The 24,538-nt window shown below is 39.7% G+C and overlaps 1 long non-coding RNA gene across 3 annotated transcripts; it reads right to left on the reverse strand.

Annotated features, from left to right (window-relative positions):
- Positions 1-924: 924 nt before the first annotated feature.
- On the reverse strand, positions 925-24,430 carry LOC123608510. Of its 3 annotated transcripts, XR_006717267.1 has the most exons (6): positions 24,420-24,430; positions 17,724-17,726; positions 17,328-17,426; positions 11,283-11,334; positions 5,539-5,680; positions 925-1,304 (listed from the first exon to the last, which is right to left on the reverse strand). It is a non-coding gene; the product is annotated as an uncharacterized LOC123608510 (long non-coding RNA). The 3 variants fall into 3 exon arrangements; XR_006717266.1 differs by lacking the exon at positions 24,420-24,430 and having other exon boundaries at positions 17,724-17,844; XR_006717265.1 differs by lacking the exons at positions 17,724-17,726; positions 24,420-24,430 and having other exon boundaries at positions 17,328-17,609.
- Positions 24,431-24,538: the final 108 nt, after the last annotated feature.

The raw sequence follows: 24,538 nt of genomic DNA on the forward strand, positions 1-24,538 counted from the left end.
ACACTAGTTTGAGTAATTTTTTTTAAAGAAAACCTCGACTGTTTTTCTACTTCTCTGATAATGGTTTCATTAAAAATATTTAGTAAATCGTTACATTCTCTTTCATTCGCTGCGTCCAGTTTTCATATGTGTGGGGTGTTTTATTTTTTGATAATTCCAAACAGTTGGGTCTGAAGTTGAAATTAAACTGCCAGTTATCAGATAATGGAGTGCCCAAGGTGAACTTTACAAAATGTTCATGTATCTGTTTGTCATTTGCGTTGTATTAGAAACTATATTTCTTCCATTTTAATTGTACTACTGCCAGTGTTATTTTTTTTCTCAGCACACTCTGCGTACTGACGGAATGTATTCGGTATTTAAATAAAATGTTTTCTGTTTTAAACCTGGTTTTCTCATTTTAATGTCCTTTCCATATATACTCAAGTGATTTTTAACATTTAAATACTCAATTATTAATGCAAGTGATTGGAAAGGAGGTTTTTGTTTGTTTTTTTTTTTAAGATAAAAATATTCTACTTTAAAAAAAAAAAAATCCCACTTATCCTAATGGTGCAAAGAGGTTGTTACCACAAGAAGGTTGGGAAAAGTGGTTATCACTGGGGTGCTCTGTGTGTATTTGCTGACTATAGAGATGACTGAGAAGACCCTTCAGATTTGGACTGACAACAGTTTACACTCAAAGTTTAGATTACTAAAGTAGAAACTAAGTGTGAAGTTGATGATAAAAATATATGCTCTATCTGTAAAAGACTCTAGCGGTTGAACGTTTAAGAAACTAGTTTGAAGCTGTGCTCAGTCCTGGACTTTTCCCAAAAGGATGTGGAAATGCGTGATGGCTGGTATATATGTGGGGCTTTTCCTTTTTTAAAGAAGTCTTCAATACCCATTGGCTTACTCAGGATTGTACTCTTTTGCAATAAGTAGAATGCAGAAGAATCTTTGGATGATTCTGATGGATTGGTGTTTTACTGTTTTATAAAAAACAGAAAAAGTGTGATCTGATTTACAGGCCAGTATTAGTAGTTTATTTCCTTTTGCTTATCTTTATGAAAGTGACCTTATGATACCTTTGTGGGTACTGCTACAAATGTGAAGTGAGATGTGCCGAGGCCTTTAGACCTCTTCGTTTGTTAATACCCGGCTACTATAGTACCCATGTTTTTAAGAAACATGCCACGTTCAAATTTGAATATGTTCTTCACGGTCTCAATGGAGCCTTCATCTAGTGGAGGCTTCCTTTGGCTTCCAGGCTGGAGAAATTTGTGAATTGTGGGAATGCAGCTGATTCTGGCCTTGAACTCCTAAAATGCAGAAGTATACTATCCATGAAAAGAGAATAGGGCAAAATAGACAAAATACAAACATTGCACATTTTTGCATCCGAGAAAAAGTGTTTAAAAATTATATTCCTCATGGCTGGTGGAGGTAGAGGATAAAATGGAATTTTCATACATCGTGATGCCTTGTACAAAGCAAGTTGGCAATATTTCTAAAGAACCACAAAAATGTTCATAGGCTGTAACCAACTGACCCCATTTTTCAGATTGCATCCTAATGATATCATCTTAAATATGGAAAAATTTATAACCATGAAGATGCTGTTGCAGCATTGTTCATAAAAGCAAATACTCCAGAGTATCCTGATGTCTAACTAATAAATAGAAGTCCTTAAGTCATAAGGATTTTATGTCATAAGCATTTTTCCATGTTGTTATGTAATCTTTGAAAATATGCCTTTAGGTAAGTGCATAAAATTCTACCCAATAGATGTATCTTCATTTATGTAGACATTCCTCAGGTATTGAATATTTAAGGTGTTATGATTTTCACTATTTAAATTAGGTTGTTCTGGGGCACGTGAGTGGCTCAGTTGGTTAAGTGTCCGACTCTTGATTTTGGCTTAGGTCATGATCTTGTGAGACGGAGCCCTGCGTCACCAAGCCCTGCACTGACACTGAGGAGCCAGCTTGGGATTCTCTCTCACCCTCTCTTTCTCTGCCCACCCCACCCCTGCTTATTCTCTCCCTCTCTTTCTCGAAAATAAATAACAAATAGTAAGTTATTCTGAGCACAGTAAATGGAATATTATATAATCATGAAGATGTTCAAAAATATAATACCATATTGTATAAAAATGAGGCAAACTAAATAAAAATACCAAAACATGCATATATGTAATGTGAAGTGGGAAGTGGAGACTGCAGAATTACCATAACTTGGAATACAACTATTTTCAATACGCACATATTTAAAAGGCTAGAAAGGAATCCACCAACATAGCAAAGTGTCTTAAAACACAGGCCATGGAATCAGTCAGACTGAGGATTTGTGCACCAGTCCTGTCACCTACTGACAATGTGACTTGAAAGAAAGTTCTTTGGCCTCTTGGAGTCGTTTCCTACCCATTTGAGGATGAAATAAAATCAATGAAGTAAAGTGCTTGCAGTGCTTGGTACAATGCTTAGCACACAAGAGTATAGTCAGTGGCTCTGGTTATTGTTAAACAATTGCTGTGTTAGGACGAGAATATCTTAAATGTTTTCCTGTCACCTTATCTAGAGAAAGAAAGCCATTTTATTGAGGTTCTGCTACATTCTGGGCAAAACCTTTGAGACTTGAGTCCTGCCAGAAGTCTGCCCCAGATCCCCATGCGGGCCCACATGACCTTCCTCTACTTTCCCGTATCTTACTTTGTTTTTAAATTTACTACCTTATATTGAGGTTATCTGTCTATGTGCTTGTCTCACCCACTAGATGTGTTCTTTGAGGGTATCTTTGTAGCTTGGCACAAAGAAGTTAGTAGGTTTTTAAATGCTAATAAGAATGAGAATAAGAATGAGAATGACTGAATGAAAGAATAAGCAAATGATAAAAATTCATTCTTCCTGCAGTTCTTGGGAGTTATTTGGAGAGCATTGCCTGTAGCAGAGGGAATCCTGTGAGGACACTGGGTTTGCACTCTTCAGCCATTAAGATGACTTCAAGGAGCTGTATATCGGCCCAGCTCAGCTGGTTGCCCACAAGAAAATCTTGCCCGTGGTCTCTTAGTGCCTGCATCATAGTTGAAAAGAATTAGAGGATTTAGGGATTATACCTAGAAAGATAATTTAAAGTAAGTGTGATTGGCAGAAAGTCTTCTAAAAGTTTAGAGACCTAGTTCCCTAATCTTGGCCACTGGCTAGCTGTGTGAGCACAAGTAAATCCCATCTCTGAGGGCTTCGGTTTGTTCATCTAAAAGAGGGGGACTAGCCCAAATCCTCCTGAGTATTCTGAACACCAGAAACAGCCTAATCTCACATATACCTTTGTCTTCTTTCCATTATATCCCCTGTACCTTCTCTATGAACCTTTATAGAACAATTTTACCCCTCACAGCCTGGATTGGTGGCTCTCCTGGGTCTGCAATCATAATTCTCTCCTCGCACCATCTCAGGACAGGCTCCTTAGATTTGCTGCTCTTTGTGGGAGAACACGATTCTCAAAGGGACATATGCCTCATTTCTATAAACAAATTTTCTTTTCTTTCTTAAAATTTTTATGTTATTTTAGAGAGAGTGTGTGTGTGCTAGAGAGGGAGAGGGACAGAGGGAAAGAGAGAGAGAATCTTAAACAGGCTCCATGCTTAGTGGCTCCCCACTAAGGCTCCCCAAGAGGTGGGGCTTGATCCCATGACCCTTGGATCATGACCTGAGCTGAAATCAAGAGTAGATGCTCAACCGACTGAGTCACCCAAGCACCCTGAAAATTTTCTTCTAATAAGGCTCTGACTTATGGGTCACTTTGTGTTAAAATCAACTGAATATAAAAGGTTGGAGTAGAAAGGTCACTAAAGTATTTTCTAGCCTTAAACCTCTGTGATTTTGTGTTGCTTGGACATGGGATCAGGAGTTGGAGAGACCTGACTGTAGGCTTCAGTGTTATTAGTTGTATGACACTGGGCAAGTTACTTTGCTTCTTTAAGCTCTGGTTGCCTCATCTGCAAAATGAGGATAACATTGGCACATCTTTGATGGAGTTATGAAGATTACATGGAATCATGCATGCAAAATGTAAGGAAGAGTGATTGGCACAAAGTAAGCTCAAAACAAAAATGAGCCATCATAGGATTAGCACTGTTTTGGTAGTGATGATGTTGTTGATACTATTTTTAACCACCAGAGAAGTCTCTGTTTTTCATAGTATCCCACAACAAACACTTAAGTCCTGGGAATAGCGGTGTTAAACATCAATTCCATTGCCATTATTGGTGAAACTGTAGGATAAAAATCTCTTAAATTATATGCTAATTACACCAGAATAGATTACTTAAAAATTTTTTTTAACATTTATTTATTTTTGAGAGAGAGACAGAGTGTGAGCTGGGGAGGAGCAGAGAGAGAAGGAGACACAGAATCTGAAGCAGGCTCCAGGCTCCAAGCTGTCAGCACAGGGCCCAATGCAGGACTCAAACTCACAAACCGTGAGATCATGACCTGAGCTGAAGTTGGACACTTAACTGACTGAGCCATCCAGGTGCCCCGTAGACTATCTTTTAAATGATTTTGAACAAATGATACTGAGAAAGTCTGAGGTATAGACTATTCAGTTTGATTCATCTTCCATCTTGGACCAACGGGACTGATAACTCACCTAATGTAATACATGAAAAAGTATAACCTAGGAAGTTAGAGTATCAATCATCTATACAAAATACATAAATATCAAATAAACAATCTACATTATATGATTAAGCTGTAAAATTGTTGATATAAATATATTTCAATGTATGTACTAAATCCTTCAATTACAACCATTGGTACTCAACCCAGAAAGGATGGATTAAACCAGCATTGCTGTTAGGTTTGGAAAACTGATCTGTCTCATTTTTACCAAACCCCTAACATTTTTCATGATGCTTGCCTATGTTGACTGATATTATAATGAATGCAGCTGGAGGTCAAGAGCACTGATACTAAAGAAGTCAACCAACCCTTGTGTTAGGACTGGCACTAAGTATTTGCTTAAAGCTCAAGCTTTTCAGACATTATTTTCAGCTGTTAAAAATGTGGGGACAGATGAAAAATAGTGTTATTTTTATAACAATTTGTTTCTTAACTTAATTTTAAAATATTGTGTAGAATTCTGATAAGCCTTATAAACTGTCCTGGGCCCTGTACTATCCAGTGTATTTTAGAAGTAATAACTATCCTTTCCACCCCCTCCTCTCTAATTAGTGTGGAATTTTCCCTTTGGAATCCTCTTTATAAGACTCTGTTTTATTCCATAATCAAATCAAGTAACTGAAATTCTGTCAGCACTAGTACTACAAATATTGCTGGAATTATGCATGAAATCCTGAAAAATATATAATGCAGAAGACCAGGGTGAGAGGAAGAAGGGCAGGTTTGTCTTATAACTGTAATTGGGGGAAGAATTTTGCTTTCACAAAGTGTTTTTGGGACCTTCATCCACCAATAACATTCTTTATTTTCAGTTTAGTTGTTTTTTCTCCTCCTTGATCCATGTCATAGAGCAGGGCAGAAGTTTGTCACTTACCTTCTCACAGACAGGGAAGAATCTTGTAGTGGCTCTTTCCAGGATGTATTCAAGATTCATCGCCTTCTCTCCAGGCAGAGAGAGTGGAAAGAACATAATCATGTCACTCAGATCCTTCAAGGCCTCTACATACATGTCAATCCTAGAGAAGGGATGATAAATCAAAAGAGTTCCAGGTGAAGGAACCATCATTTCATGAGCCAAAGAAACATGTTAACTAATGCCTCAGTTTAACCTGCCTAGTTAGCAGGTATCTCAATGTCTCATGAGTTAAAAGCAAGTATTTCTACTTGCATGTTATTTCTTTGAGATATTAAGATCAATTTGAGAAATAGGGAAAATTCTAGGACTAAAGTATGTGAGCAATTATGTGGGTGTCAATTTCAACCCTGTGACATGAATGCTAATTAAAACACAATGTATTAAAATAGTCCTAAAGTAATAAATTAGGCAAAGATCGTATTTGGCTGCTTAAATGTTATAACAATGAAATTACCCATGTCTATACAAGGTGGGGGGAGGTAACTAGGGACCTCTATGCTGCCAACAACATCTCCATCTGGACTGAAGTTTCTCAAACTTAGTAGAACAATTTAGGAAGGCACAGAACTTACTCGACAGGTTCCCCCTTGCCACTCACATCTCTATGCCAGAATGAACAGAAAAATAGGTACTACATTAGGCGAGGCACCATGGCATAGTGAAAAGACTACTACTGGTCTGGGCATTGGAAAACCTCTGTCCTGCTCTACATTGAGTCTCTTAATCTTTTGGAGCCACAGTTCTTTTAGCTTTAACCTAGAATGGCAATGAGTCTCTTGAAATGGTCTCAAATTCTTTGCTACTCCTGCCACCGAGACTAAGTCTCTTTTTCCCCTTGAATCTGAATGGGTCCTAGGGACTTGCCTGACCAGCACAATGTGGGGAAGTAATGTTCTGAGACTTCTAAGACTAGGTCATAAGAAGCCTTACAGCTTCTACCCGATCCTTTTCCATACTTGCTCTAAGGGAAGTCAGCCACCTAATGGAAGAAAAAGCTCAAGCTGGTCTCAGGGAGAAGTCATGTGGAGGGAGAGAGAGACCCTGCCAGGCCCTTTGTTCCAGCTTTCCCAACCCAGGTGCCTGACATATGAGTGAGGACCTGCATGAGAGACTCTTAGTGCCATCCAGCGGATCCCTGTCAACTCACAGAACTGTGAGAGAAAGTGTCTGCAGCAGTAGAGAGCCAGAAGAGTAGCATGCTGAGCATTAGGGTTATTTGGGGATTATGTAGTTGAAAGAGTTTTAAAATATAAAATATGTAACACATACAAGGTTTCATTATAATGATATACCAGTGAAGGCACCTAAAAATTATTAGTTCATTTTCCATTTTAAACATTAGTGAGAAAGATGTACTTAAAAACCACAGCTCCTTCAAGGAATGGCTGAGTCCAGGTCTGGAACAAGAGATGTACAGGATTAATTTGGATCATCATATTATACCAGGTAATAAGGGAGTTATCAGAGACCACTAGAGCAAGGTCAAACATTTCCAGGAGCCACTTGGCTCCCACTGGCCAAAGGTAGGACAATTCGAGCATAAATAAGAATAACAACTAACATGAATTGAAACACATCAAAGTTACTTAAATTGATGAGATCACAGTGATACTAGAACAATAACAATAATTAATTGTAGGAATCAGGTGAGCCAACTCATTTGGAAAATTGGTAAACAAAGGTCTAGCATTTCCTTTGAGAAACTGTACTCCAGGTAACCAGATAGTAAAGGAGAGTTTTTCTTTATAGGAGTATTCTAGATAATAAATGCAGAAGGAATGATAGCATCGAATGCCAATGGCTGTTAAGATCATAAAGAGTAGATGAGCAGACATTTTTTTTTTTTTTTTTGCTTCCTGATAAGGGAAAGCACCAATACCTATGAAATAGCCTTGCAAAAAACACTAGTATTTGAGTCTGATAAAACCTCAATATCTAACAACTAATAGCCAGGAAATACTGAGACAGAAGAATGTGTTAAACTACACTGCAGGGATGTAATCAGCAGAAATTTGGCTGTTAGAATCTGCTAGAAAGCAAGAGAAAACTTATTTTAAGATTTAAAAATACAAGATGCATTTCAAAAATCTTACTGCACTAAAAAGTTTAAAGCTAAGCTTCTGAAAATAAATGCATTCTGTGAGTAAAACGACAAGAAATTTATTTAAAACACACCACGTTTGGTAAAAATGGACTGTTTGTTGTTTACCAACTAATGGTTTTCTAATTCCGTGCAATAATTTACAATTTAGGGTTGCTATTTTAAAATCCAGATAAAAAATAATAAAACAAAACAAAAAAATAAAATAAAATAAAATAAAACAAAAAATAAAATCCAGATTAAGACAAGACTGTTGTGCTGGTTTGTAGACCAGGTTGCCCATTGCAAAAGGACTGGTGTGTGTACGTGAGAATTTAGACTGTCGGGGAGACTGGGAAGCTATCTGGTGTGCTGGAGACTAGCGAGGTTTCCAAAAGATACTTCTGGAATCAATTTCACACATTCATGCCCCAAATCTGTTTGTTCTTGTGTTTTACCCTGTGCTTTACTCCCACCTAGTGGAGGCAAACAACAGATTTCATGAGAAAGAGTCCCATTTCCCTCACTGGTTCTTGTCCTTGCTTTTGTACTAGATAAAGAATCAGAAAATGAAATAAACTGTGTAATTGGCCATGAATTGATCATTGTTGAAAGTAATCATTGTGTAAATAGGGTTTATTTTACCATTCTCTTTCCTTTGATGTGTGTTAGTTTTTTCCATAATATGAAATTAAAAAATAAGAAAAGAATGTTCAGTTAATCTATCGTCTATTATCATTAATCTAGCATCTATTACGATTGCTAACATGCCTAAAGTTTAGATATTCTTTTTTTTATTTTGTTTTAAGTAAGAAGTGATTGTTTTTACCAGGCTTGTTCCTGTATGCTCCTTCCATACAAGTCATATTTTGCAGCTAGGTATCTTAGGATAGCTCTGGTCTCTACCAGATTCATTCCATCAATTTCGACCATGGAATTTCGACCAGGGAATCTTTGCATTTAACAACAACAACTTGAGAGTGCAATGGTTTGATTTAAACCCCACTCTCTGTCCCTATTGTTCATACATCAGAGTTCCACCTTAAAATATACAAAGGAAAGTTGCATTATTTACTGTCCCTGATGGTAGTAACTAAATATTCTTTAAACTCTTAAGCTGCTACAAAATGAGAGTAAGTAATCAAATACTACTAAAATATTTTAGAGACTGATCTAAAAGAAATATTTATGCATTTATTCACAGAAAAATGTGTACAGTGCAAGACTTGAGGTTGTGTAATCTGGGAGATACAACAAAGTACAGACCCAGAAACTTTCTTTCTGGCCAGGAATGCCCCTTTCTCATCACTTACTCTCCATTCCTATAGCCACCCCACGAAGTAGACTCTCTTTCCCTCTGAACCATCATAGTAAGATCGTAGGTGGTAACTCAGCCCTCAGATGGGCCCTCCATTTTTTTAATTAAGGTTTTTTTATTTTAATTCCAGCATAACTAACATACAGTGTTCTATTTGTCTCAGGTGTACAATATAGTGACTCAGCAATTCCATACATCACCCAATGGTCATTGTGATAAGTGTACTCTTTAATCTCCATCACCTATTTCCCCTGTTCTCCCCTCCCCCACCTCCCAGTTTTTTCTCTATAGTTAAGAGCCTGTTTTGTGGTTTGTCTCGTTTTCCCTTTGTTCATTTGTTTTGTTTCTTGCATTCTATATATGAGTGAAACCATATGGTATTTGTCTTTCTCTGGCTGGCTTATTTTGCTTAGTATTATACTCTCTAGATACATCTATGTTGTTGTAAATGACAAGATTCTGTTCTTTTTTATGGCTGAGTAATATTCCATTGCATATCTATAGATTTAAATATAGATATATATATACACCACCTCTTCTTCTTTATCCATTCGTCTGTCAGTGGACACTTGGGCTGTTCCCATATCTTGGCTACTGCAAATAATGCTGCAATAAACATAGGAGTGCATGTATTTCTTCAAATTAGTGTTTTTGTATTCCTTGGGTAAATACCCAGTAGGGCAATTACCAGATCACAGGGTCATTCTACTTTTAATTTTTTGAATTAAAAACACTTTTGGTTTCTTGTGTTATTTCTTGTGTTGTTCGATTAAAAAACACCTTTTGTTTCATTCTGACGGGTATGAGGTGATATCACATTGTGGTTTTGATTTGCATTTGCCTGATGATGAGTAACGTTGATCAGATGGACCCTTCTGACCTACCCCACATGCACTGCCTGATTGTTTTCCTGGAGTCATAACACTCTGTTTAAACCTTTCCATTACTCCTCTTTGCTTATAAGACAGTAACATCTAATCTCAACCTGGAATTCAAAGCACTCCTTGAAATGTGCCTCCATGCACTTTCCACACATTATTGCACACCACTCTCTGTGTGAATCTTCCATCCTTTCCCTCCCTTCTCCCAGTCGGAATCCCGGTGACCTCCCATCTGGGTGATAGCTCTTTGTTTTGGGCTGAATGTCTCAGTCCTTCAGGGAATCTTTGCATTTAACAACAACAACTTGAGAGAGCAATGGTTTGATTTAAACCCCACTCTCTGTCCCTATTCTTCCCTCCCTCTCTGTCCATCTGTCTGACCCTTCCTCAGAAGGGAAACAGCAAAGCTGGCACTTTTCCCACTTAACACCTTAAGTTGAGCTAGTTCTCTGGACTGGATCCATGGCGAGAGCATCCTGGCTTTTCTGCTGCCGCCACCAGGTTTCACTGTAAGGACATTCTCTGCTCCCTAATTACATCAGTTGGGGTCCAGCTGGGAGACAGAACCATACCAGTTACTTTAGTTACTTTAACCATACCTAGTTCCAAAGAAGTTAACTAGGTCCTGGAGAACTGAGAGGCAACAAAGGGACAATGCAGTGTCATGAAAGTGGCTACTGCAGAAAGTAAGTATCATCCCTATGGCTGAGGAAACAAGGGAATGGGGCTGAAATTGTAACAGTTTAGGAACTTGGAGGCAGGGCTCCTCCCACTTTGAATTTTTTTTTTTTCTCAACGTTTTTATTTATTTTTGGGACAGAGAGAGACAGAGCATGAACGGGGGAGGGGCAGAGAGAGGGAGACACAGAATCGGAAACAGGCTCCAGGCTCTGAGCCATCAGCCCAGAGCCCGATGCGGGGCTCGAACCCACGGACCGCGAGATCGTGACCTGGCTGAAGTCGGACGCTTAACCGACTGCGCCACCCAGGCGCCCCCCACTTTGAACTCTCATATGCTTGTTGCAAGATCCAAGTGCTGCCTTCTTGACATAGAGATACATCAGATACTGTCTACCTAATTTTCTCTGCTCTTTGTGTGGGGCGCCTGGGTGGCTCAGTCGGTTAAGCATCTGACTCTTGATCTCGGCTCAGGTCATGATCTCAGGGTTGTGAGATCAAGCCCTGGCTTGGGCTCTGTGCCAAGCATGGAGCCTGCTTACAATTCTCTCCCTCTCTCTGCTCCTCTCCCCCCTGATGCATGCTCTCTCTCTCTCTCTCTCTCTCTCTCTCTCTCTCAAAAAAGAAAGAGTGTGTGTGTGTGTGTGTGTGTGTGTGTGTGGTGTGCCTCTCACAGAGATAGAGAGACCACCTGTCTCATCCTTGGTCTAATACAGCATCATGTGTAACAGGCTTTTTTTCTCACCTTGGATTAATTTCTCAAATTCTTCATGTGTTTCAAAAAGTTCTTCTTCAAACTAAAGAATGAAAGACAGAATATAATAATGGGCTGCCAGCATCATTTTGATCTTTATTATTACTTTTGATATCACAGAAAAATAAGTGAATAGAAGTAAATGGTCTAGCCACCAATTAAACCAATGTTTCAAGTAGTTATTGAACCCATGCTGACCTCTTCTGTGTTCTGCGAACCTAAGGAAATGTTTATATACAACCAAAGCAAAGGATTTACTGAATTCAATTGATCTTGAGTAACACTGATACCCCCTGTTGTATGGATGGAACCTGCCAGATGGACTTTTCAGATCATAATCTAAATGCAGACTACTCCTTCATTAGCTCAGACAAGTTACTCTCTTCTGTTTCCTAACGTGGGAAAATGAAGCTAATACCTACTCCTGACAGTCATGACGGTTAAATGAGATCCTACCGAAGAAGACGAACTCTTATGTTTGGCTCAATGTTGATCATTGTTACTCTTTTCCTCAGGACTTTCCCTTGGGTGGTGTTTGTTGTCCCTCATTTCCAGGGTTTCAAGAACAAGCAAATGTTTGTTTGATCATTCTATTATTTAGACACAGAGAATTTATTATTTTTTTTCCAACGTTTATTTATTTTTGGGACAGAGAGAGACAGAGCATGAACAGGGGAGGGGCAGAGAGAGAGGGAGACACAGAATCGGAAACAGGCTTAAGGCTCTGAGCCATCAGCCCAGAGCCCGATGCGGGGCTCAAACTCACGGACCGCGAGATCGTGACCTGGCTGAAGTCGGACGCTTAACCGACTGCGCCACCCAGGCGCCCCTAGACACAGAGAATTTAAACTGCAGCAAATCTCAGAAACTATGTGGTAACAATCTAACTGAAAAAAATACACCTATAAATTGAATGCGTTCATTTTGTACAGTATAATTTTAATGTAAAATTTAAACACAATGGGTTTTCTGTATTATTTCTATCATGATTAGAGATGGAAAACACAATGCATAAATGGAAAACAGTATTTTCCCCAAAGATTTTATTCTACCCCCTTTGTAACAAAAAAAAATTTTTTTAATTTTACATTTACAATTTGGGATGATAAAAAATATTAAGAAAAGGTACTGACAATGTGGTTCCCAGTGTTATTCCTGAATATGTAGAGTTAACATTAAACTGAGGTATTTGATCACCCTCGTTCCTAAACCTTGAAAATGAGCGTTAGCTACAACTCTGGGTGCTCTTCTTTTCCAAGCCTTCATTTGATGCATATGAAGCCCAGAGAGGTTAATTGATTTGCCCAAAGTCCCTCAGCTAAAAGGTGGAAGAACCAGGGCTAGAGTCCCTTCTCTCCAAACCCACTACATTTTAGACACTATCACCTTGCTAAATGTGTAATTTGTATTCAAATAATTTTTTAATGTTTATTTTTGAGAGACAGACAGACAGAGCATGAGAGGGAGGGGGGCAGGAGAGAGGGAGACACAGAATCTGAAGAAAGCTCCAGGCCTCTGAGCTTGTCAGCACAGAGTCCGATGGGTGGGGCTTGAACCCACATACCGTGAGATCATGACCTGAGCTGAAGTCAGATGCTTAAGCGACTGAGCCACCCAGGTGCTGCGGGTATTTGAGTAATTTTTATAGGAAGAAGTCATATTCCAAAGTTGACACCAAATATGAGAATGCAGATGGGGAAACCAGAGTATAAAAACAAAGCTTCCCCCAAAGCCCTTTTTTCCTAAATTTAAAGATTACTTTTGGGGGACCTGTTGGCTCAGTGTTGGTTAAACTTCCAACTTCAGCTCAGGTCATGGTCTCTCGGTTTGTGGGTTCAAGCCCCTCCCATTGGGCTCTGTGCTGACAGCTCAGAGCCTGGAGCCTTCTTTGGATTGTGTCTCCCTCTCTCTCTCACGCTCAGTCTCTCTCTCTCTCTTTCAAAAAATAGTGAATAAACATTAAAAAACATTTTAAAGATTACTTTTGACTTTCATGTAGTGTGATGGGGGAAAAGTACATTTGTTTATGATTTTAATTTCTCCTTAAATTTCTCATGTCAGGAACTCCAGGGTAACTTTACTATTTGCTTTGGCCAGGCTTCAAGATCTCAGAGCGTGAAGCCCAACCTCCAATTCCAACCAGGGCGTTACCAGGTTAATCCATGAGAGCAACTTGGGGAGAGGGCAGCACCCGGGAGCCCATCGTCTGGGTATGACCATGAAGAGAATGGAATACAGTGAAATTCCTCAGACTGCATACTATCCGAGGAATTTTCTAGTAGGTTTAGATTGAGTTTCACCAGACCACAAAGCAAGGGTTTACCACCTGAACGTTTTTGTTTTTAATGGGGTGTCTTCTTCAATTATATCTTTTGCTTGAACGCTTACTATGTGAGGGGCCCTGTCAAGTTCTGCTCTAAGGATAAACGAAGCACAGCCATTTTAGCAAAGTCATTTGTGCTAGAGCATGATTATTTAACTTTTGAAAATTTGCTATGACTTACATCAAAAAGAAAAGTCAGGCACAGAAGGTAAATATTCACTATAGAATTTTCTTCTAACTCTGACAAACTACAATACCAACCCTGAATATAAGAACTGTGAAGAGGGGCGCCTGGGTGGCGCAGTCAGTTAAGCATCCGACTTCAGCCAGGTCACGATCTCGTGGTCCGTGAGTTCAAGCCCTGCGTCAGGCTCTGGGCTGATGGCTCAGAGCCTGGAGCCTGTTTCCGATTCTGTGCCTCCCTCGTTCTCTGCCCCTCCCCCGTTCATGCTCTGTCTCTCTCTGTCCCAAAAATAAATAAACGTTGAAAAAAAAAATTAAAAAAAAAAAAAAAAAAAAGAACTGTGAAGAGTCAGGAGATCCCAGAAAGAGCTTCATGTGGCTCAGAAAGGAGAATTGGCCTTTTATTGTTTTGAAAAAATTAGGTCATTGGAAGAAGAAATGACAAGTTCAAATTGTTTTATTATATACTAAAAAATAGTGTCCTCCCCCATGAAGAAATTGCAGTGTTTTTGACAGGTGGGCTTTGGGCTCACATTGTCTCCCATGTGTTTTATCATATTTTATTCAGAGTTAATGCTAAAACAACAATACATAAAAACTGAGATCTAGAAAATAATTAGGGCTGCGTGGGTGGCTCAGTCCATTAAGCGTCCAACTTCAGCTCAGGTCATGATCTCATGGTTCATGAGTCCAAGCCCCGTGTCAGGCTCTGTGCTGACAGCTCAGAGCCTGGAGCCTGCTTTGGATTCTGTGTCTCTCTCTTTCCCTCTCTGCCCCTCCCCTGCTCACTCTCTGTCTCTCTCTCTCTTTGTCTCAAAAATAAATAAACATTGAAAAATTTTGGGGGGGGCGCCTGGGTGACTCAGTCAGTTAAGCGTCCGACTTCAGCTCAGGTCATAATCTCACAGTCCATGAATTTAAGCCCCACGTCGGGCTCTGAGCTGCCAGCTCTGAGCCTGGAGCCTGCTTCCGATTCTGTGTCTCCCTCTCTCTCTGCCCCTCCCTTGCTCATGCTCTGTCTCTGTCTCAAAAATAAATAAAAACATTAAAAAAAATTTTTTTTAATTTTTTAATAAATAAAAAGTAATTAAAAGAATGACCCTAATTCCTCACCCCCTTCCTTTATTCATCTATCATTTATCCATCTCCATATGAATAGATCTCAAAAACATAATAGTGAATGTAAGGAGGAAAATATAGAATGATGCTCAAAAGGCACCATTTATGTAAATTATTTCAAAAGGCACATGAGTGGTTGGTGAGCACACACATGAATGTAAAAATATAAAGGCTGGACTGACTGGATAGAGGTTACTTCAGTAGACATGGGAGTGACAGTCCAACTGAATTTTAGCTTCATCTGTTAATGCTTTATTTCTAAAAGATTATATTAATATATTACCGTTGTGGTTTTATTTTTATGGCTGGAGGCAAATATGACAAAATAATAATAACTGCTCATTCCACATAGTGGCATCATGTTCATTATAAGCTTTTTTGTACTTCACATATTTTCAAAATTTTAATTTAAAATTTAAAAAAATTCATAACAAAGAATTTTTGACAAAAGTGCTGGTGAAGTTTTCACAGAGATTTTTTGCTTTATTAGAAGCAGAAATTCTTTTTATTTATTTATTTTGAGAGAGAGAGAGAGCACAAGTGTGGCAGGGGCAGAGAGAGGGAGAGAGAAAATCCCAAGCAGGCTCCACATTGTCAGTGCAGAGCCCAACATGGGGTTCCATCCCATGAACTGTAACATCATGACCTAAACCAAAATTAAGAGTCAGATGCTTAACTGACTGAGCCACCCAGGTGCCCCTATTACAACAGAAATTCTCTACCTGGGGACCTAGATTCCAGTTATGTATTTCGTGGCTTCTTGGAGCCCCTACAGTACATCAGATTTTTCCTGGCAAATAGTTTCTTAGGTTTCTTCAGATTTTAGTATAAAACGTCTGTTATTGTCACCTAAAATATTTTCAAAACCTCTGTACCACCAGGTAACATAAAATGGGTCTATTTCACAAAATATTTAAATAATAAACAATGTTCTAAGCTGCATTCATATGAGAAATCCACATTCCTAGTGAACAAATTAACTTACATAATCTGTCAGGGCTAAAACAGAATGTAGACCATCCTAACAAATGTCAAGTGAATGGGGTTACTTGCTATTTTCACGTTAAACCACATGGAGCTGACCGTAAGTGTGAAGAAAACTGCCTGTTCTTTCATCTTTGGATCTAAGAGACCATTTAGGAGCAATTAGAAAAAAAAAAAATGTGTGGTAGCATCTGGGTGGTTCAGTCAGTTGAACGTCCAACATGGGCTCGGGTCATGATCTTGCATTCGTGAGTTCAAGCCCAACATCGGACTCACTGCTGTCAGCCTGTCAGCACAGAGCCCACTTTGGATCCTGTCACTCTCTCTCTGCCCTAGCCCACTTGCGCTCTCCCAAAAATAAATAAATCTTTTAAAAAAGGTGTGGGGGCGCCTAGGTGGCTCACTCAGTTAAACATCTGACTCAGGTCATGATTTCATGGCTCTTGGGTTTGAGCCCCGCATCAGGCTTTATGCTGACAGCTCAGAGCCTGGAGCCTGCTTCCATTTCTTTGTCTCCCTCTCTCTCTGCCCCTCCCCCACTTATGCTTGCTCTCTCTCTCTCTCTCTCAAAAATAAACATTAAAAAAATTTTTTTAATTGTGTGGGTTACAGATGAGGCTAATGCTTTCTACTCACAATAAATATTTACAGATACAAATATTTATCTTTGAAAGGTCTTTATAAACTTCAGTAACTTAGCTTTTAAATATGTTGAGAATAGAATTTTTTTAATTCATTAAAGTGTAGGATAGTTATAGTTTTGGTAATGAATGATATGTTCTAACATCAGTATCTACCAGAGTGTTCTATATATTTAAAGAAAACTACCTGTTTCTTAATATTCTTTTACATATATATTTATTTTGAGAGTGAGTGAGCGATCACCTGTGGGGGAGGGGCAGAGAGAAAGGGGGAGAAAGAATCCCAAGCAGGGTCTGCACTGTCAGTGCAAGCTAAGGCAGGACTTGATCTCACTACCAGGAGATCATGACCTGAGCCCAGATCATCACCTAAGCTGAAATCAACAGTCAGATGCTTAACCGACCAAGCCACCCAGGCTTGAGACTAATGTAGTTAAACATATCCAATACTTGGCTGATAAGAATGAAATGAAAAGAAGCTATTTGACAGATTGGGTCTCTTCCTTTCTTCCTCGTCTTCTTCCTCCCTCCCTTCCTTTGCTCATTAGTCATTATTTGCTTCACCTTGGGTGGGCTCAATGCCAACAACCAGTTTCCACGCTATTTGGGCACTTTTATTCTTAATAAAAGAATGCACTGTTTCACTCACAGCCCAGTGTCTAAAGAGGAGGTGGCAAAATTGGCTTTTTGTTCAAGATCCATATAATCATATTTTCTACACCAACTCCCTAAGTAAGTATTCAACTACCCCAAGATGAAAATAATATGAATAAATCAGCATCTCACCTCTACCCCTGCTGCAGCCAAGAGCCACCGGATGGACTCCATTCTGCCTTGGCCATTGAAGTAGTGAAGCTTGGGCTTCCCCGCCATGCTTAAGGACTCCTGCAAATCAACAGAGAGAGACTGATGAAGACTGTTCTGCACACAGAGCAGGAGAGGAATCCACATGAAGAGAGCAGTGCAAAGTTAACCAGAAAGCTCTGGGCCTGTGCCCAAAATCAGAGCTGCTCCTCAGCTCCAAGGCTTCCTGTGTTCTGTGCTCTTCCTCACAAATGGAGTCTATCGCCACAAATTGATGTTCTCAAAACTTAATTGAATTACTGATACATTTTTTAAAATAGAAAGAGGACAAGTGAGGAAGCCAGACAGATGGAAGGAATTTGAAAATAAGACTCTGACCAGCTCTTCCTCCGGTAGCAGGTGGTGAGGTGTTAGCATTGCAATGTTTTTTTCTTTTTTCTATCCAGGTCCTCCTCCCTCCTCCTACCGGCACAGCCCAGACTGGCTAAATGGAGCGAGATTAGGGGAGGCTGATGCTTTTCACTTTCCAAATTAATTTCAGTACTTTAATTCTGGCGACCTCTGAAGCCTGGAGACAGCAATCAAGGGGATTTTCAATGACTCATTAGGATTTAAAGCAAAAGTGCAAAGTTAAGCAAAGTGGGTCTTTTCACACTTTCTTTTTCCTCTGAAAATGGAAATATCTTTTTTAGAAACATAACCTTTGCTCACCTTGAAGAAATTAAAGTATTATAGAAATCAAAAGCCCATCTCGCGCGACCCCAAGATAGCATCTGAGGTTTATGGGACATGGAGGGGTAGACTTGGTGGGGGGACAGTCTTTGGACATTTAAAGGTGGCTTGAGGTACTTGGAAGGGGGTTCCTGGAAGCATCGGGGCCTGTGTGGAGGGGTGGGAGTGGCTTTAGGAGTAGAAATTGTTCATGTCTACATGCTTTCAATGGGAACTGATATATTTTGGAGCATATCACCTGGCTCAATTTTAAAAACAACACTTCTATGGGGCACCTGCGTGGCTGAGTCAGTTAAGCATCCGACTTCAGCTCGGGTCATAATCTCACAGTTCATGGGTTTGAGCCCCACATCAGGCTCTGTGTTTTTACAGCTCAGAGCCTGGAGCCTGCTTTGGATTCTGTGTCTCCCTCTGTGTGTTCCTCTTCCACTTGTGCTCTCTCTCTAAATAAATAAACATTAAAAAGAAAGAGCACTTTTACCCATTAAAAGCTCAGCAAAATGAATGAAGAAAAAATGATAGTTGAGGATATTATTTTGGAAACCATTTTGAAAATCATGGCTTTTCAGCTTTATGTGATGCCTACTAGAATCACCCTATTAGGGGCTTAAAACACACACAGGTGCACAAGTGTGCATGCATGCTCTCTCTTTCTCTCTCTCTCTGTCTCTGCCTGGGCCCCACATTGATTTGGGAAAGGACCCTGCCATCTGTGTCTTTTAGAATCTTTCCAGGTGAGTCTAATGTGCAGTCAGCATTAAGAACCACTGATCTGGACAATGGCTGCTAAAACTACTGATAGAGATCTCTAGCATGGAAAGGTTAGGCTGAACACTCCAAACATCTATCATCACTAAAAGTAGGACAACCAGAAGTGACAGGCCTCCTAATACGATACAGTAGAAAGTGTGCAGCACTGCCGGTGAAGAATTCTTGCCAAAACAACTGACCTGGAATTCAGTCAAGCCTCGAGATACCAATTTATGGGAAATACAGGAAACAGATGAGCACTTCAGGGATGCAATTAGCAAAATCAGCAAAATCTACAATGTGGAACTCTACAGGCTTGCTATTCAGAGAGTGGTCCCGAGGCTAGCAACATATGGAGCACCTGGGAAGCTGCTAGAAATGCAGGTAGCTTGGGCTCCAGCCTAGACCCTCTGGTAGCTACACTTTAAGATCTCAAGGGCTTTACATGCACATTCAAGTTTGAGAAGCACTGTTCTCCAGGTCAAGTGACTAATACATTCCCAAAGAACTCTCTAGTCTTATATTCCGGTGATAAAAAGTTTTTTGTTGTTTTTTTTTTTTAACGTTTATTTATTTTTGAGACAGAGAGAGACAGAGCATGAACAGGGGAGGGGCAGAGAGAAAGGGAGACACAGAATCTGAAACAGGCTCCAGGCTCTGAGCTGTCAGCACAGAGCCCGACGTGGGGCTCAAACTCACGGACCGTGAGATCATGACCTGAACCGAAGTCAGACGCTTAACCGACCGAGCCACCCAGGCATCCCTAAAGGCTTTTAAAGTTGCATGAAAATCAGAGAGGCAGGAGGAAGCTATAGGTTCAGCAGATTTAAGAGTTTCTTTAAACAAATGCAATATATAGAAACTTTTTGTGGTTTCTGATCTTAAGAGAGCAATTATTTTAAAAATATATGACACAATTGGAGGATTTGAACTGTGAACTTTTAAGATAAGGGAATTACTGTTAATTTTTTAGGTATTATAGTGATATTATGGAATGTTCAGAAAGAATCCTTATCTTCAGAGACCCTGAGCAGAGGATCTAATTAACCCAAAGCTGGATTCCTGACCTATAGAAACAGAAACTATGAAATAATAAATGCATGTTATTCTAAGCCAAGAAAATCCATATCTTTCAGACACTCATATCAAAGTATTTATGGATGAAATAGTATGATATTGGCATTTGCTTCCAATTAACCCAGTTGTGAGGGAGAATGGGTGAGAGTGTAAGTATAACACAAGTGACCTTTTGTTGCTAATTACTGCACCTGGGTGAGGGGTATATGGGTTTCTTATACTTTTCATCCATTTTCCTAAATGTATGAAATTTCCCATCATAAAAACATTTTTTAATTGCTCAGCAAAAGCTGATGTTATTCATAAAGGACTAAAGCTTTAAAGGCCCCAGGGTGACTTCTGAACCACAAGGAGATCTGGAACAGTATTCATTCCAGATTTAGGGGTGAATGTGTGGGATGAATGCTCAGCCTAGATTTAGTTTGTGTCCTTGGTGGAATGGGGCTCAAAATAGAAATTAAACTCAGTTACAGAAATATTAAAAAAAAATGCACTCTTGAGTTTGTGAACTGATTCAGCTGGATCTCCACCCTGTGGTATCTACTCTGAAAAGTTCTGTCTGAAAAGTCTGAGGCCCAGGGAGCTTGCAAGCTGACCTACCTTCCCATCTGGCCATTTCGGTTAAAATGTTTTGATTCACTGTTACCTTCTCATTGAGTTACATCCCGCGAAGAGTAGTCTCAATTAAAGTTGTTAGTGAGCCCCATCCTTTTTACATCATTACGTTATAATTCTTTTTTTTTTTTTTTTACAAGTTTTACAAATCCTCTCAAAGGACAATTAGTTTCTGATTCTCATGTCATCTTGAGGAGCTGGCTAAGAGGGGCTGAGTCCATGGAACCTGGTGAGGCCCCTGTGAGGACCCGGGGCTGGATATTGTGGTCCCTGGTGTCTGGTTCCATCAGCTCTGGGCTGGTTCCCACAGACTGGAGGCCAGTGGGCAGCCTTGGGTCATGTGCTGGGGAGGCACTGATAAGCACAGGTAGGGGCCTGAGCTGGGGAGGACCTGAGCCACCCAGAACTTCACCTGCCATCCATAGGGCTTGTACCCTGACCTCCAGCAAGACTGCCAAGGGTGCCCTGTCCAGACCCTTCTCACCATAAGCACTCACTCTTGGGAGCAGTTCCCAGGAGACCCACCAGCCTGAGGCACAAGTGCTTGTCCCCTCTGCTTTCCCTTGGGTCAGCAAATCTTGGTTTCCTCCAAGTGGGGGCATCCCCAGCATTCTGGACCAGGGATTTCTTGGGTCACCCCCTTTTCCAGCAGGTGACTAGACCAGCACAGGGCTTCACTATTATCCTGCCCTCTCACCTGCCCAACTTTTAGGGGATGTGAAAGGCCTCTGCCCCCAACTCATCTGCCCACTCACCCCCCAAATGGGGACTGTGACATTTATGAGTATTTGACCTAGGAGGCAGCTTATCTGAGTCTTACTAGAGAAAACTGTACCTTGGATAAAAAAGAAAGCAGAGAAGGGCCAGGGTGACAGGTGGGAGAGCCCCTGTATATGTAACATATAATGGTTAAGTCCCCAGTCCACTTGTTCCAAATTGTACATACTAATGTGAGGTGAGGGAGTAACAAGAGTATTTGGCAAATATAACTAAATCAATATGGTTAATACATTTTAAACCATTCAAATTGTAACCTGGGCTTTCATTAAAGCTACATGTTATTGTCAATAAAAACATTAGATATATTATTAGTATCTGTGACTTATACATAGAGTAAACACAATGTAGCATAATTACTGGATTTGAACAACTGAACTGTTTGCTTAAGGGAAAGTATTGAACTTCCTCCTACAAAGGACCCCAAACAGATCTCCCAGCAATAAGTATTAATAGAATACCATCTGCCACCAACTCTTTCCAGCTGTCGTTCCTTTTGTAACTGCTTCCAAATCTGTCCTTTATGGAGGTCAAGGGAAATCACAAGAAAGCTCAGTACAGTCTAAGAGCACTGATCGCAATGTCCCCCCACCTATTTTCAGAAAGGAAAGGGATTAGAAGCAATTATTGCTTTATTTCATTCTAGGTAGAAGAACTTGAGCAGGCAGGTAAACCTGCTAAGTAGATAATTTCATAGCTTTCAAGTGAGCATCTGAAATTAAAAAAAAAAAAAATGTAATAATCCATTGTTTAAAGGGTGTAAGAATAAAAGGAATTAAGTAGACCGGGAACTGCATGTCTTTTTCCTTTATTGTAAGTCTAGCCTTCTGGAATTTTATCTCTACTTATCTTGGCATCACGCCCCCATTTTGCTTTGTCTCCTGAAACTGGATTTTAGTAACATTGATTCCTGGGTAATCTATGAGAAAGAGCAACGATGTTCCCCTCTATAAGAGCTAATCTAGAAGCCTAGCACACAGTGTATTCGCATGTGTCCTTGGGTATAGAATGCATATTTTCTGGTTTATGGAGAATTTTTGGCCTGCTGATGACATAAAGTGAAGTGAAGTTTGCTCCCATAAAGAGACTGTCCTGACACATATTTCTCTGATTTGGAAAATTCTGTACTTCAGTATCGCTGCCGGAGGATTGCTTGGTTCTTGGAACTGAATTGTTACAATAGGTGGAAAATGAAGCTTTGTAAAATAATCAGACAATAGCTAGGTAAGCAAACAAGTCAACTTATTTACACTGTATTGGGAAACATTTAAGCAAAATCAATTCTTTTCACAAATCCCAATGACCTATTACATATTAATCTAATGTTTTTAAACTGTCAAATAATCTTAAAATGTGGAACTTTGCACTTAGGTATAATTCAGCCTGTCAGCATTTAGGACGTGTTTTCCTCATATATGTATATGTGCATGGAGTATATGTATGACTGTACAAATACAATCTTGTACTATAAGCTTCATTTCAAGAAAGCTTAGCATTAAAATATTAATTTATAAAGTACAATATTAGAAGCAACTATTCCCACTATTCCAGAGCTCCTTTTGTTTTTGAAATGATTTGGTAAGTTTAAGTAGGAATAGATAGATAGGGATTGATAGATTTAAATGATTCTGTTAAAATGTTTTCATTCACTGTTACCTTCTCAGTGAGTTACATCCAGCAAAGAGTAGTCTCAATTAAAGTTGTTAGTGGGCTCCATGTTTTTACATCATTATGTTATAATTCTTTTTTTTTTTTTTTACAAGTTTTACAAATCATACCAACATACTTATCCACTAAATTCCAGAAAGGCAATTTAATTTAGTTTGGCAAATCCACACGCTAGGACTGATTTTCAGTTTTCTTGTCATCCTTTTTTTTTTTTTTTTTTTTTTTTTTTGGGTGCAAAAGCAGATGAGTTTTTCTTCTATAGTTCAAGGTATATTTTCAAATATCTATAATGTGAAATTATACCTCCCCAAATACTGTATCATCTGGGCAAAATCTTACAGAAGAAGCCAGACATTGAATTCCCATTTCACCTAGAATAAAAGGACAGGACTGGTAGTAGTGTGTCATTTGGCATCTCCACCCCACCTCAGGCCACACTCCTATCCCCCACTCTCCAGCCCAGCCTCCTCTGGTTTGGGGTCCACAAAACACTGCGGGCTTTCCCACTCAAAGCCTATGAGGATGCAGGTTCCTTGGTCTGGAGCCCTCTTGCCTGTCTCCTTGCCTGCCTGGTTTCTTTTCACTTCGTATGTCTCATGTTAAAGGTCATTTCCCCTTTAACATGAGGGATGGTGTTCCCTTACCATCCATCTAAAGTAGAGCTCTTGATGGTAAAAGAGGATAAGCTTTCATCTATAAGATGAACAGTGTGAGGATCCAATGTTATAACATGGTGACTATAGCTGATAACACTACTGCATGATTGAAACTTGCTAAGAAAGTAGAACTTACATGTTCTCACCAAAACAAAACAAAACAAAACAAAACAAAACAAAAAATAAAACAAAGAGGGGTAACTATGTGAGCTGATGGATGTGTTAATTAACTCAGTGGAGGAAATCCTCTCCCAATGTTTACAAATTTCAAACACCATGTTGTACGCTTTAAATATCTTATAATTTTATTTATCAATTATACCTCCATAATCCTGGGAAAAAATAAAGTAGAGCTCTCCCCTCACCTGCCCCCCGACTACTCTCTGTTGTAGTCCTTGTGTAATTTTCTTCATATCTCTATCACAAGCTATGACTGCGTTATTTATTTGTTTGTTTGTTTGTGGTATATCTCTTCTTACTAAAATGTAAATTCCTTGAGGTCAAAGGCCTTTGTCCATCTTGCTCAGCCCAGTATCTCTGCACCCTTGCAACATCTCAGGCTAGATTCAAAAGGTATTTCCCGAATCAATGAGTAACTGAGAGAGGCTTTGGCCTGAGTCAGGAGATCTGGCCTTTAGGCTGCTCCTACCGCTGACCAGCCCTCTGACCCTAGACAAACCCCAACCTCTCTGGACCCCCGCCATCATTCATCTAAACTAGGGAGATTAGATGTATTGAGGGTAAGACGGCTGCCAAGTTTTGATGCTTGAATCTTCCTTCCTCATTTTCTCACAATAACATGGGAAGAGCCAGTATTTAGGGCAACCTCAGAAAAAGTATGGGTAGGTTTTAAGGTAGAACAATAGGATCAGGATGGTAGAACAAGAGAATTTTATGGGAACGAAAGCTGGTGCAGCC

Source organism: Leopardus geoffroyi, chromosome B2 (assembly GCF_018350155.1).
Source record: "Leopardus geoffroyi isolate Oge1 chromosome B2, O.geoffroyi_Oge1_pat1.0, whole genome shotgun sequence".
NCBI lineage: Eukaryota > Metazoa > Chordata > Mammalia > Carnivora > Felidae > Leopardus > Leopardus geoffroyi.